Genomic DNA, 13,810 nt, shown 5'->3' on the forward strand with positions numbered 1-13,810 from the left:
TACCACAGAAGGCAGTTGAGGCCAACTTATTAAGTATATTCAAGAAGGAGTTAGGTGTATTTCTTAAGGCTAAAGGGATCAAGGGATATGGGGAGAAAGCAGGGACAGGGTACTGAATTTGGATGACCAGCCATGATCCCATTGAATGGCGGAACAGGCTTGAGGGGCCGAATGGCCTACTCCTGCTCCTATCTTCTATGTTTCTATGTGAGTGAGGTTGTAAGTGTGGGAGCGTGTGAGAGTGTGAGAGTGAGAGCGTGTTCGAGTGAATGTGAGTGTCCTCTGTACACCAGTGACCTCCAACAGTCAGCGCCCTTCTGTAAGCTGAAACCAGCACTGATTGCAAAAGTACTTTGCTTAGAGTCTCCTGGGGCCTTGTGCCATTGGGACTGGTCGCATCTCCACTCCGAGACAGGAAAAGTCCCAAGAAATGAGAGTCCCTGGCTCACGCTGTTACTTGGGGAGATTCATCGCCCTGAGATCTGTTCCGACACCTGTGGTCAGCAGATCCAATACAAGAAACAAGGAAATCATTCAGAGTTAATGACCAGAAAATGTGACTGTCTGATACTCCAGATTCTGTTGGCCTCGGCACCGTGATAACAAGTTTAATAGAAGGGAAATGAGCAGAATCTCAGAGCGGATATTTCACTGAAACCACAGTCACTTTAAGAAAGAACAATAGAAAGACTTGCATTCATATAGCGCCTTTCACGACCACCGGACGTCCCAAATGCGCTTTACAGCCAATGAAGTACTTTTTTTTTTAAGTGTAGTCACTGTAATGTAGAAAACGCGGCAGCAATTTGCACACAGCAAGCTCCCACAAACAGCAATGTGATAATGATCAGGTAATCTGTTTTAGTGAAGTTGATTGAGCAATGGACATTGGCGATAATTCCCCTGCTCTTCTTCGAAATAGTGGCCGTGGGATCTTTTACGACCACCTGAGAGAGCAGACGGGGCCTCGGTTTAACGTCTCATCCGAAAGACGGCACCTCCGACAGTGCAGCACTCCCTCAGCACGGCACTGGATGGTCAACCTAGATTTTTGCGCCAATGTCCCTGGGGTGGGACTTGAACCCACAACGTTCTGACTCAGAGGACAATAGCGCTACCAAGCGAGCCAAGACTGACACCCAACAGATAACTGTTTAAGAGAGCATCATGGAGTCACATTGAGCACATTATTAATGCCAAGCCCTGAAATATTTATTTTAAATGTTGAGGGAGGTGTGAGGTTAGAGGGGAGATTATGCTGTGTTTAAAGTGGCTGTGGCTTGCAGTCGGATCTGGCAGTAGATGTGAGGGAGAGATGACTTTGGTCTGCGGAATGCACTCCATAATACCCAATCAAATACTGAAAGGGACGGGTGTCCTTGCCGAACAGGTGCTGATGAAGCAGATTGAATTATTGCTCTGACTCCCTTCCCGGCATTGCTTTTTCCCACAGTCCAATCGGTCCCGCCGCGAATCCTGCTGCAAATTTGCCTCACGGGAATGAGGGATCACGCGGTCTATCATCACGCGGTCTATCTCACTCCGGTCTATCTCACTCCGGTCTATCTCACTCCGGTCTATCTCACTCCGGTCTACCTCACTCCGGTCTACCTCACTCCGGTCTACCTCACTCCGGTCTATCTCACTCCGGTCTATCTCACTCCGGTCTATCTCACTCCGGTCTATCTCACTCCGGTCTATCTCACTCCGGTCTATCTCACTCCGGTCTAACTCACTCCGGTCTATCTCACTCCGGTCTATCTCACTCCGGTCTATCTCACTCCGGTCTATCTCACTCCGGTCTATCTCACTCCGGTCTAACTCACTCCGGTCTATCTCACTCCGGTCTATCTCACTCCGGTCTATCTCACTCCGGTCTATCTCACTCCGGTCTATCTCACTCCGGTCTATCTCACTCCGGTCTAACTCACTCCGGTCTATCTCACTCCGGTCTATCTCACTCCGGTCTATCTCACTCCGGTCTATCTCACGCCGGTCTATCTCACTCCGGTCTATCTCACTCCGGTCTATCTCACTCCGGTCTAACTCACTCCGGTCTATCTCACTCCGGTCTATCTCACTCCGGTCTATCTCACTCCGGTCTATCTCACTCCGGTCTATCTCACTCCGGTCTATCTCACGCCGGTCTATCTCACTCCGGTCTATCTCACTCCGGTCTATCTCACTCCGGTCTATCTCACTCCGGTCTAACTCACTCCGGTCTATCTCACTCCGGTCTATCTCACTCCGGTCTATCTCACTCCGGTCTATCTCACTCCGGTCTATCTCACTCCGGTCTATCTCACTCCGGTCTATCTCACTCCGGTCAATCTCACTCCGGTCTATCTCACTCCGGTCTATCTCACTCCGGTCTAACTCACTCCGGTCTATCTCACTGCGGTCTATCTCACTGCGGTCTATCTCACTCCGGTCTATCTCACTCCGGTCTAACTCACTCCGGTCTAACTCACTGCGGTCTAACTCACTCCGGTCTATCTCACTGCGGTCTAACTCACTCCGGTCTCTCTCACTCCGCTCTCTCTCACTCCGGTCTATCTCACTCCGGTCTAACTCACTCCGGTCTATCTCACTCCGGTCTAACTCACTCCGGTCTCTCACTCCGGTCTAACTCACTCCGGTCTAACTCACTCCGGTCTATCTCACTGCGGTCTAACTCACTCCGGTCTCTCTCACTCCGGTCTAACTCACTCCGGTCTAACTCACTCCGGTCTAACTCACTCCGGTCTATCTCACTGCGGTCTAACTCACTCCGGTCTAACTCACTCCGGTCTCTCTCACTCCGGTCTATCTCACTCCGGTCTAACTCACTCCGGTCTAACTCACTGCGGTCTATCTCACTGCGGTATATCTCACTGCGGTCTATCTCACTGCGGTCTATCTCACTGCGGTCTATCTCACTGCGGTCTATCTCACTCCGGTCTAACTCACTCCGGTCTATCTCACTGCGGTCTATCTCACTGCGGTCTATCTCACTGCGGTCTATCTCACTGCGGTCTATCTCACTGCGGTCTATCTCACTGCGGTCTATCTCACTGCGGTCTATCTCACTGCGGTCTATCTCACTCCGGTCTATCTCACTGCGGTCTATCTCACTCCGGTCTATCTCACTGCGGTCTATCTCACTCCGGTCTAACTCACTGCGGTCTATCTCACTCCGATCTATTGCACAGGCCTCACAAAGCTTACTTTGAGTCGCAGCCTCTCAAGTAATAAATGCGACACTGCTCACTCCACCTCTCCCTCGCCCCTTCTCTCCCTCCATCTCGCCCTCACTCCTTAGCTCCCTCCATTTCACCCTCGCTCCAACTCCAGCTTTCCCTCGCTGCTTCTCTCCCTCCGTCCATCTAATCCCATCTCTCCCACCTTCTCTTCCTCCCTCCATCTCTACCTCGCTCCATCTCTCCCTCCATCTCTACCTCACTCCATCTCTCCCTCCATTCCTTGCTCCATCTCTCCCTCGCTCCATCTCTCCCTCCATCTCTCTCGCTCCATCTCTCCCATCTATCTCTCCCTTGCCCCATCCCTCGCTGCATCTCTCCCTCCATCTCTCCCTCGCTCCACCATCTCCTTCCCCCTGCTCTCACTATCCATTGATCCCTGTGATGCTCAACCCTGGCCATCTGCTGTGAAATCCCCCTGATCACCATGGCGACAGAGGCCGTGCGAATTGCATCTTATTATCTCACTGCATTGACTGAGTGAGAGACAGGGAGAGAGAGACAGAGAGACAGAGAGAGAGACAGAGACAGAGCGAGAGAGAGACACAGACAGAGAGAGAGACAGAGAGAGAGACACAGAGACACAGAGCGAGAGAGACAGAGAGAGAGACACAGAGACAGAGAGAGAGACAGAGAGAGAGACACAGAGACAGAGAGAGAGAGAGACAGAGAGAGAGACACAGAGACAGAGAGAGAGACAGAGAGAGAGACACAGAGACAGGGAGAGAGAGAGACAGAGAGAGAGACACAGAGACAGAGAGAGAGAGAGAGAGAGACCGAGCGAGAGAGAGAGAGAGAGACAGAGAGAGACCGAGCGAGAGAGAGAGACACAGAGACAGAGAGAGAGAGACACAGAGACAGAGAGAGAGACAGAGAGAGACCAAGCGAGAGAGAGAGACAGAGAGAGACACAGAGAGACCGAGCGAGAGAGAGAGACACAGAGCGAGAGAGACAGAGAGAGACCGAGCGAGAGAGAGACAGAGAGAGACACAGAAAGACCGAGCGAGAGAGAGAGACACAGAGCGAGAGAGACAGAGAGAGACCGAGCGAGAGAGAGACAGAGAGAGAGACACAGAGAGACCGAGCGAGAGAGAGAGACACAGAGCGAGAGAGACAGAGAGAGACAGAGAGAGACCGAGCGAGAGACACAGAGCCAGAGAGACAGAGAGAGAGAGACACAGAGACAGAGAGAGAGACACAGACAGAGAGAGAGACAGAGAGAGAGACACAGAGACAGAGAGAGAGACAGAGAGAGACCGAGCGAGAGAGACAGAGAGAGACCGAGCGAGAGAGAGACAGAGAGAGACACAGAGAGACCGAGCGAGAGAGAGAGACACAGAGCGAGAGAGACAGAGAGAGACCGAGCGAGAGAGAGACAGAGAGAGAGAGACACAGAGACAGAGAGAGAGACAGAGAGAGACCGAGCGAGAGAGACAGAGAGAGACCGAGCGAGAGAGAGACAGAGAGAGACACAGAGAGACCGAGCGAGAGAGAGACACAGAGCGAGAGAGACAGAGAGAGACAGAGAGAGACCGAGCGAGAGAGAGAGACACAGAGCGAGAGAGACAGAGAGAGACCGAGCGAGAGAGAGAGACACAGACCATACCTTGGGGCTAAATATGTAACAACATGTCACAACCTGAGGACTGTTTAAAAGTAAGACTGTTTAAAACTAATATTGAACGTACCAAATGAAGTAGAAAGACTGTTTAAAATTAATATTGTTTAAAAGTAATATTGTATATACCCAACAAATGTCAAATCGATTGACACCTACAGAATGTTGGAAAACTGTACCTTTTTGCAATGTAAGCTTTGGCAATATGGTTCTCTGTAAACTTTCATGCCAATAAAGCATTTGAACTTGAACTGAACTGAACTGAACACAGAGCGAGAGAGACAGAGAGAGACCGAGCGAGAGAGAGAGACACAGAGCGAGAGAGACAGAGAGAGACAGAGAGAGACCGAGCGAGAGAGAGAGACACAGAGCGAGAGAGACAGAGAGAGACCGAGCGAGAGAGAGAGACACAGAGCAAGAGAGACAGAGAGAGACCGAGCGAGAGAGAGACACAGAGCGAGAGAGACAGAGAGAGAGACACAGAGACAGAGAGAGAGACACACACAGAGAGAGACAGAGAGACACACAGAGACAGAGAGAGAGAGACACACAGAGAGAGACAGAGAGACACACAGAGACAGAGAGAGACAGAGAGAGTGACAGAGAGAGAGAGACACAGAGACAGAGAGAGACCGAGCGAGAGAGAGAGACACAGAGCGAGAGAGACAGAGAGAGACAGAGAGAGACCGAGCGAGAGCGAGACACAGAGCGAGAGAGACAGAGAGAGACCGAGCGAGAGAGAGACACAGAGCGAGAGAGACAGAGAGAGAGAGACAGAGAGAGAGACAGAGAGAGAGACAGAGAGAGAGACAGAGACAGAGAGAGAGACAGAAAGAGAGACAGAGAGAGAGACAGAGAGAGAGACAGAGAGAGAGACACAGAGAGAGAGACACAGAGAGAGAGACACAGAGAGAGAGACACACAGAGACAGAGAGAGAGACAGAGAGAGAGAGAGACAGAGAGAGAGACAGAGAGAGAGACACAGAGAGAGAGACAGAGTCAGAGAGACACAGAGAGAGAGACAGAGAGAGAGACACACAGAGAGAGACAGAGTCAGAGAGACACAGAGAGAGGTAGGACAGAGAGATAGAGGGAGATATAGAGACAGAATCAGCGAGAGAGGGACAGAGTTAGAGAAAGATAGATAGAGAGGCAGAGCGATTGATAGAGTAATAGAGATAGAGACAGAAAGACAGAAATACCGATAGAGGGAAACCAACAGAGAGATAAAAAATGAGAGAGAGATAGAGAGGGAGACAGAGCGAGAGACAGAGCGAGAGACAGCGCGAGAGACAGAGCGAGAGACAGAGCGAGAGAGAGAGCGAGAGAGAGACACAGAGCGAGAGAGACAGAGCAAGAGAGACAGAGCGAGAGAGACAGAGCAAGAGAGACAGAGACAGCGCGAGAGAGACAGAACGAGAGCGATTAGTGGAAGTGTGCCTCATCCTCTCCACCTTGTACAAGGTGATTTCTGCAGTGAAGTGGGAGGAGCCCATCTGTCCATCGCCAGCAGCAGCCAGAGAGCTGATTGGCTGTGAGTCTGGATGCAGGCGGTCCTCGTGCACTTGTCGAGTGACTACAGGATTTGAGTCGAGGAGAGGGCAGTCAGTCAAAGGCAGACATCTTACCCAGTGTGTGAAGATCCTCTGCACAGGCTGTCCGTCTCCTAATCCTGCTCAGACTACAGGCAGCCCCCACGCTTGATCTTTCCTCAGCCAGCTCTCGGAGTCTCGGCTAGCCTACTGTCACCATGGGGGTAAGTAAGCCAGTGAGCGATGGTTGGGGTCGGTGAGGCATCACTGATGGGAAGGTAAAGGAATTGTGAGGATAAAGGGGAATGCCAGTGGAAAGGGTTGCAGGATCACAGTGCCGGAGTGAAGGGAGGGAGCGATGATGGATGCGGGGGGCAGAAGGACACCGATGGAGACTGGGAGAGAGAGAGAGCGAGAGAGGCAGGAAGGGAGAGCTGTTTGAAAGATGGAGAATGGCTGCAATTGAGAGGGAGATATGAAAGAGAAGAGTGCAGGGAGATGAAGGGAAGGATAGACTGGTAAACGGAGCAAGGGACAGATGGAGGTGAAATGAGTGACAGGAGGGAATGTGAAAGGCAGAAAGAGAGAGAGAGGGAATGACAGCATGAGAGAGACAGACAGAGCGAGACAGAGAGAGAGACAGATGGAGGGAGGCAGAGAGAGGCAGAGAGAGAGAATGAGACAGGGAGACAGACGGAGGGAGACAGAGAGAGGCAGAGAAAGACAGACGGAGAGCGACAGAGACAGAGAGAGACAGAGAGAGACAGAAAGCGATTAGGTGAAGAAAATTAGTGAGAGGGAGAAGATGGAGAGACAGAATGAGACAGAGAGACAGGTGAAGAGAATGTGTGAGAGGGGGAGAGAGACAGACAGAAAGAGACAGTGTGAGAGTGAGAGAGAGAGAATCTGACTTATAAATGAATGTGTGAAATGGAACATGATGCGGACCCTCTCTCTCCCTCTTTCTCTCCCTCTGGGGCACAAGCTAATGCTGCCCATTCGGACGGGAGTCCATTGCCCGCCGTTCCTCCATTTTGTGTTGGTGAGAGGATGTGTGATGCAGAGAGAGTCTGAACCATCGCCCAGCTCTCCGTGTACGTGAGGAAGGTGCCTGCAGATGCTCTGTCGGTGAGTGCTGCAGCACTGGATTGCAGCCAGCCCCCTCCCACCCAGCAGTACTGCGGAGATGAAGGGGGGATGGGAGTAAGCCAAGGTCACGGAGGTCCAGCTGTGTGAAGGTGATCACCACGCACATCTGTCTCCTCACTGCAGCCAGTGCAATGGCTGCCGTGCGCAGCTTTAAGAGGATTGAGCCTTGGGATTCTCCTCCCCCCCCCATTCACTCTCCTTGCCTGCATTGCCCCTCCAGCTCCTGTACTGTGTGCCCTGCTATTGTTTAATATCTGTGGATGTTTAGAGAAAAATTGTTTTGAATCCATCTTCAATGACCTCCATTTCTGCTCTCTTTCTGTTTTTGTCTCTTTCGCTCTCTGTCTCTATTTCTATCCCTCTATCTGTCTCTCTCTCTTTGTTTCTCTCTCTCTTTGTTTTTCTTTATCTCTTTATCTGTATTCCTCTCCCTCTCTATATCTTTATCTGTTTCTCTCTCTCAATATCTCTCTGTTTCTCTCTTCCTCAGTCTCTGTCTCGCTCTCTGTCTCTCTCTCGCTCTCTGTCTCTCTCTCTCAATATCTCTCTCTGTCTCTCTCTCGCTCTCTGTCTCTCTCTCAATATGTCTCTATCTCTCTCTTCCTCAGTCTGTCACTCTCTCTCCTTTTTTTAAATCTCTGCCTCAGTCTCTCCCTCTCTCTCTCTCTCTCTCTGTCTCTATCACACAGTCAGCCTCTCTTTCTATCTCTCTGTCTCTCTCTGTTTCTCTCTCTCTGTCTCTATCACACAGTCAGCCTCTCTTTCTATCTCTCTGTCTCTCTCTCTGTTTCTCTCTCTCTGTCTCTATCACACAGTCAGCCTCTCTTTCTATCTCTCTGTCTCTCTCTCTCTTTCTATCTCTCTGTCTCTCTCTCTGTTTCTCTCTGTCTCTATCACACAGTCAGCCTCTCTTTCTATCTCTCTGTCTCTCTCTCTGTTTCTCTCTGTCTCTATCACACAGTCAGCCTCTCTTTCTATCTCTCTGTCTCTATCTCTGTTTCTCTCTCTCTCTGTCTCTATCACACAGTCAGTCTCTCCCTCTCTCTGTCTCTCTCTGTTTCTCTCTCTCTGTCTCTATCACACAGTCAGTCTCTCCCTCTCTCTGTCTCTCTCTGTTTCTCTCTCTCTGTCTCTATCACACAGTCAGCCTCTCTTTCTATCTCTCTGACTCTATCTCTGTTTCTCTCTCTTTCTGTCTCTATCACACAGTCAGTCTCTCCCTCTCTCTGTCTCTCTCTGTTTCTCTCTCTCTGTCTCTATCACACAGTCAGTCTCTCCCTCTCTCTGTCTCTCTCTGTTTCTCTCTCTCTGTCTCTATCACACAGTCAGCCTCTCTTTCTATCTCTCTGACTCTATCTCTGTTTCTCTCTCTTTCTGTCTCTATCACACAGTCAGTCTCTCCCTCTCTCTGTCTCTCTCTGTTTCTCTCTCTCTGTCTCTATCACACAGTCAGCCTCTCTTTCTATCTCTCTGTCTCTCTCTGTTTCTCTCTCTCTGTCTCTATCACACAGTCAGCCTCTCTTTCTATCTCTCTGTCTCTCTCTCTGTTTCTCTCTCTCTGTCTCTATCACACAGTCAGCCTCTCTTTCTATCTCTCTGTCTCTCTCTGTTTCTCTCTCTCTGTCTCTATCACACAGTCAGCCTCTCTTTCTATCTCTCTGTCTCTCTCTCTGTTTCTCTCTCTCTGTCTCTATCACACAGTCAGCCTCTCTTTCTATCTCTCTGACTCTATCTCTGTTTCTCTCTCCTTCTGTCTCTATCACACAGTCAGCCTCTCTTTCTATCTCTCTGTCTCTCTCTGTCTCTATTCCATCCCCTCACATCTCCTGCCCTGTAGTACCGGCTCTGTGCACCCCCCCCCCCCCCACCCTCCCGTGCCATGCGTGCCGGTCTCTCTCTCAGCGGTGGCACGGTGGCGTGAGCTTTGCTGCAGAGTGCTGATACCGCAGTCCCTCCCGATCCGCAATGCCTCACCACCAGTTGCTGCCACTGCACATGCATCATGCGACGGTCGGGCATGAGCTGCAGCTCGCCGTTAACCCTCGCCTGCCCAGCGCAGCTGGAGCCCGGGGCAGGGGAGAGCTGGCGGATTCGCCACGGCACGCGGGCTGCTTGCCGGCTTCGGCACTGAATTCGGGGGGGGATTGCCAGAGGCAGCTCCTGGCTTTGCTCAGTTAACAGGCTGCGGTGAGAATGAAACCGTCCGTCAGATCATCGGCTGGTACAGGGCCATCCACCACTCTCACCCCTGACCCTGCTGCACACTCTAGTGTGGCACCCCACCATCATCACTCGCAATCCTTCTCCTCTCCGATTATCTGCCCACCTTTGACATGACCAGACTGATACCTGGGATGGCAGGAATGACGTATGAGGAGAGATTGGGTTGATTGGGCTTATGTTCAGAGGGGATCTCATTGAAACTTATAAAATTCTAACAGGACTAGACAGACTAGATGCAGGAAGGATGTTCCCGATGGCGGGGGAGTCCAGAACCAGGGGTCACAGTCTAAGGATAAGGGGTCAGCCATTTAGGACTGAGATGAGGAGGAATTTCTTCACCCAGAGAGTGGTGAACCTGTGGAATTCTCTACCACACAGGGCAGTTGAGGCCAATTCATTAAATATATTCAAGAAGGAGTTGGATATATTTCTTGAGGCTAAAGGTATCAAGGGATATGGGGAGAAAGCAGGGACAGGGTACTGAATTTGGATGACCAGCCATGATCTCATTAAATGGCGGAACAGGCTTGAGGGGCTGAATGGCCTACTCCTGCTCCTATCTTCTATGTTTCTATGATGCAGCCTTCGGCTGAATGCTAGCCCCTTGTACGTCCGCAACAACTTGCATTTATATAGCGCCTTTAACGTCCCAAGGCGCTTCACAGGAGCGATTATTAAACACAATTTGACACCGAGCCACATAAGGAGATGTTAAGACCAACGTGCCCTGTGGGCTGCGCTCTGTTCTGGGCGGCCTGTTCCTTTAAATGCGCGGTCCCTTTAAATTTCTGCGCGCACACGGTATTTACGGTGTGAAAGGCGGTGAGCGGCCTGCGCGGGACCTTTGAGGTTACCGCACAGCCGCGCGCCATACCGAGAACTTTGATTAGGACTGGTCCACCAAAAGCTTGATCCAAGAGGTAGCTTTCAAGGAGCGTCTTAAAGGAGGAGAGAGAGAGAGGCGGAGAGGTGGAGAGAGAGAGAGGTTCAGGCAGGGAATTCCAGAGCTCGGGGGCCTTGGCAGCCGAAGGCACGGCCGCCGCCGGTGGCGCGATCAAAATCGGGAACGTGTACGGGGCCAGAAACGGAGGCGCGCCGAGATCGCGGAGGGTTGTGAAGGCTGGAGGAAGTTGCAGAGATAGGGAGGGGGGGTGGCGAGGAGTGCCATGGAGGGATTTGGAAACCAAGACGGGCATTTCCAAAAGGGAGGCGCTGCCGGACGGCCCGAGCCAGTGCAGGTCGGCAAGCGCAGGGGGGGTGATGGGCGAACGGGACTTGGCGCGAGTTAGGACACTGGGGCCAGCGGAGTTTTGGAGTAACTTAAGTGGAAGATGGGAGGCCGGCCGGGAATGCGTTGGAATAGTCAAGTTTGGAGGTGGCAAAAGGCGTAGACGAGGGTTCTAGCAGCGGATGGGCTGAGGTGTCCCGCCAACCTTCTCTATTGCCTGGTGAGAGGACAACCTCCCGGCCCATGATCGCGCGAATCCCGCTATCTGTCCTTGGTGGCGAGCCATACGGATAGGGTGGGATATGTGTTGGTGTAGGGATTACCTGTTTATACACTGTATGAATAGAACTGCGTTTATGTGCTAAACCATAAATGTATTTTGATGCTTTGGCAACATAAGATGTAACTTATCATGCCAATAAAGCGATTTAAATTGTAAAATTGTAAATTGTAAATTGTAAATTGTAATTGATTACGGGGATCGGGTGGGATATGTGTCGGTGCAGGCTCGATGGGCCGAAATGGCCTCTATCTGCACTGTGGGGTTTCTGTGATTTCTGTGATACGGGTAAGACCTTTAGCATCGCTTGTGCTGCAGTGAGGTCTGACGTGGGGTGTGACACTGACACCTCTCTCTACAGTTTCCTGCTCAGATCACACCTCATGCATAATTCAGGGAGATCTCCTTCATAATTAAGCAAGCAGTGGGGTGGGGGAGTTTCATACCGGAAAAACACTCTTCAAAGCTCAAAGGTATTCAGAAGTTTGCATGACTGGTGTCAGGTTTCAAGTGCTGGGGCAGGAAAGAAAGGACTTGCATCACTTTCACCTGGGACATCCCGAAGCACGTCACATCCAATGAAGTAATTTTGTTTAAAGTGCAGCCGCTCTTGCAATGTTGGAACCCCGGCAGCCACTTTGCGCACAGCAAGCTCCCACAAACAGCAATGCGATAATGACCAGCTCGTTTCTTTCAGTCGCGTTGGTTGAGGGATATATATCGTCCCAGCACACCGGGGATAGGCAGGATAGGCGCACCAACGTCAGTGTTCTTGCTCAGGCCAACATCCCCAGCATCGAAGCTTTGACCACGCTCGATCAGCTCCGATGGACGGGTCACATCGTCCGCATGCCCGATACGAGACTCCCAAAACACGTGCTCTACTCGGAGCTCCGGCACGGCAAGAGAGCCCCAGGTGGGCAGAGGAAACGCTTCAAGGACACCCTCAAAGCCTCCTTGAAAAAGTGTAACATCCCCACCGACAGCTGGGAATCCCTGGCCCAAGACCGCACAAAGTGGAGGAGAAGCATCCGGGAAGGCGCCGAACACCTCGAGTCTCTTCGCCGGGAGCAAGCGGAAGCCAAGCGCAGGCAGCGCAAGGAGCGCACGTCAACCCAAGGACCCCACACCCACCCGCCCCTTCAACCACCGTCTGCCCCACCTGTGACAGAGACTGTAGGTCCTGCATTGGACTCATCAGTCACCTGAGAACTCATTTTTAATGTGGCAGCAAGTCATCCTCGGTTCCGAGGGACTGCCTAAGAAGAAGACGACAGCGGGGAGAGCTGCCTCCCTTACCCCCTGCTCTTCTTCCAATAGTGGCCATGGGACTCTTTTACGTCCACCTGAGAGGGCAGATGGTAGCTCGGTTTGACGTCTCCTCCGACAGTGCAGCGCTCCCTCAGTACTGCACTGGGCATGTCGGCCGAGGTTATGCACTCAAGTCTCTGGAGCGGGACTCCCGAAAGCACGACCTTGTGACTCCGAGGCGAGAGTGCTACCCACTGAGCCATGGCTGGACGCAATAAGGAGGAGAGTGGAAGGGCTGAGGTGACCTTCTGACGCTCAGTGGCCCGAGGGGTCACGCTCCGAGAATGGCCAGGACCCACCAGCAACACCATCCAGGACAAAGCAGCCCGCTTGATTGGCACCCCATCCACCACCTTAAACATTCACTCCCTCCACCACCGGCGCACCGTGGCTGCAGTGTGTACCATCTACAAGATGCACTGCAGCAACTCGCCAAGGCTCCTTCGACAGCACCTCCCACACCCGCCACCTCTACCACCTAGAAGGACAAGGGCAGCAGGTGCATGGGAACACCTGTGACTTCCCCTCCAAGTCACACACCATCCTGACTTAGAAGTATATCGGCTGTTCCTTCATCATCGCTGGGTCAAAATCCTGGAACTCCCTCCCTAACAGCGCTGTGGGAGCACCATCACCACACGGACTGCAGCGGTTCAAGAAGGCGGCTCACCACCACCTTCTCAAGGGCAATTAGGGGCGGGCAATAAATGCTGGGCCTTGCCAGCAACACCCACATCCTGTGAATGAATTTTAAAAAAGGAGGTTGTTTCCCAGAAGGCAGTAGGCCAGAGTTCGATGCCTGGACCTTTTCCAAGTTGGGATGACCCTGCGATGGGATGTGGTGAATCCCAATAGCAGCATCAGCAACTTACATGTATATGGCGTCTTTCATAGAGTCATAGGACTGGATTTTCATTGAGGAGTCGGGTAGGAGGCGGGTCCACAACTTTCAGGGTTATAGTCCTGCCTCCATCGAGTTCTAGCCAATCCACGCGATTTTGACTTGATTGACCTTGTTGAGCCCGCCCAGTGGGCTCAGCAGGCCAATTAAGGGCCACCCAGCAACAAGTGACATCACAGATTGACATTTCATCTGTCAAGAGCATTTGACAGATGAAATATCAGCGTTTGACAGCTCTTTGAAGCTGTCAAACTCTGACAATCTGTACTCCAAGTTAATTCCTTCCTCTCAGGATGATTTAGAGATCTCCCCGGAACAGACAGCTCAAT

Source organism: Somniosus microcephalus, chromosome 12 (genome assembly GCF_052327205.1).
Source record: "Somniosus microcephalus isolate GS21.2 chromosome 12, FLI_Smic_1.0, whole genome shotgun sequence".
NCBI lineage: Eukaryota > Metazoa > Chordata > Chondrichthyes > Squaliformes > Somniosidae > Somniosus > Somniosus microcephalus.